Consider the following 2,049-nt stretch of genomic DNA (forward strand, 5'->3'; position numbering starts at 1 on the left):
TATCTTTGGAATTCCCACTCAAGTTGAAGAAAGCAAGCATTCTGAGGACCCTCACCATCGTTGTCGAGAAACATGCGCACATTTAATTAACTAATCATACTCCGTTTTCGATTGTCAAAGATCGCTTCCAAGAGGTCAATCCCTATCCGAGGCGTTGCTGACGTTTCGGTAGCATTAAAATTTCAAAGTTTGCAGGTTGCACAAATTTCTATCCCTTTTAGTCGCCTCTTACGACAAGCAGGAGAGGCTTTGAGGGTATTCTTGAGCCCCAACTGTGAACACAAACTCTCGGTGCGCGCCAACCCGGCGTCCTTTCTGTGCATGGAACGTCGCGAAAGTGAACACCAGGAGGTTTGTCGAAACTCTTGGAACAGATGGGACCGCGCTAGCGAGTACTCCTGGGGGTGATGGCAAAGCAGCCGACACTGTCGTCAATTCAAGTATGAACCTGATAACGACGGACAACGGAGCCTCCATGCCCAGGAGGGCATCGAGACTTGGCAAACCTTCTATGTATTGGTGGACAGTGGAAATCGCAGAGCTCCGGAAGGAGTGTCACAGGCTCTGCCGCTTAACACAACGTCAAAACATGTACCATAGTGGCGGAGTACAAATCAGCCAAAAGGAGACTCCGCAGCGCAATAAACAAGAACAAAGCTCGCTGCTGACAGGATCGGGGCTCTGCCAAAACCCTGTTCACTATTCCCTGCGCACCCCGTATGGGATGATAACATCGACGCAGAGAGTGCAGAGAACTGTCCACTTTTCTCTATAAAAGAGTTGAAATAGACAATCCTCTCTATGAAAAGCAAGAAGGCGCCAGGACCAGATGATATTCCAGCAGAGGTATACAAACTGGTATTCCAACGCCGGCAAGACCTACTGCTCGACGCATTCAACGCTTGCCTGAAAGAGCGCACTTTCCCTGCTCGTTGTAAGGTGGCTAGAGGCTTGCACTGATCCACAAAGGGAAAGGTGACCCCAAGTTGCCGTCTTGATACCGCCCAATATGTATGCTTGACACTGCTGGAAAAGTGCTCGAAAAACTCATCAGAAGTAGACTCGCTGAAGCGATACGCGCTGCCGGAGCTTTACCTCCCCGGCTGTTCAGTTTTAGAGTAGGGAGATCCACAGTTGATGCTGTCGTGGATGCCGTTCGACAAGCGGAGGCACATAGCCGGGGAACTCAACAGGTGGTGCTCCTCGCAGATGATGTCGCGGTGCTTGTTGTTGGACACACTGGCGAACAGACGCAAAGCAGACTCGGATAAACGGATGAATGACTATTCGTGGTTTCAATCTTGCACTGGAAAAAACCGAAATAGTCATCCTGACTAAAAAGAGAATTCCGACCCTGCGACCGATATCGTTCGGCAAGTCCATAATCGAGTTAAAACTAACGGTAAAGTACCTCGGCCTGACTCTTGACTCAAAGATAAGCTTTATTGAGCATATCAAAGCAGCAGTGAATAAGGCTGCAACTGGAGTTTCGGCGTTAGGTAGGCTAATGGCAAACATTGGGGGTCCTAAGTTTAGCAGCGACGTCTTCTGATGAGTTCAACGCAGTCTGTCTTGCTCTACGGCGCAGAGATATGGGCTGACGCTCTTGGCAAGAAGGTAGCTATGTGGGTGGCGTGTTCCAGCGACCTAGTCGTAGTCAAGCTGGGGCAGGCGGTGCCAGAGAATGTGTATATTTCTCCGACTTACATGGCTCACGACCGATCAGCTCCGTCAGAAGAATTACAACATCTGACGAACACCATAGCAACAATAAAGGCCAACCTGTTGGTAGGCTGTAACGCCAATGCAAGGCACATGCTTTGGGGTAGCTCGGAAATCAACGAGAGAGATGAGTCATTCTTTGATTAGAATTCAAACCTATCGATGTATAACAAGGGCAGTACACCAACCTTCCATTTCCCCAGCTTGGAGATCTGTGACGGTTGGGAGGAGGATTTTTAGAGTGGAGTACTGGAGAGCGTCTAACCAGAGATCCTTCTCGGATCACAGTTGGATACTTTTCAGTCTAGATCTCGCCGCCGAAGTCTC

Source organism: Hermetia illucens, chromosome 3, assembly GCF_905115235.1.
Source record: "Hermetia illucens chromosome 3, iHerIll2.2.curated.20191125, whole genome shotgun sequence".
NCBI classification, from domain to species: Eukaryota; Metazoa; Arthropoda; class Insecta; order Diptera; family Stratiomyidae; genus Hermetia; species Hermetia illucens.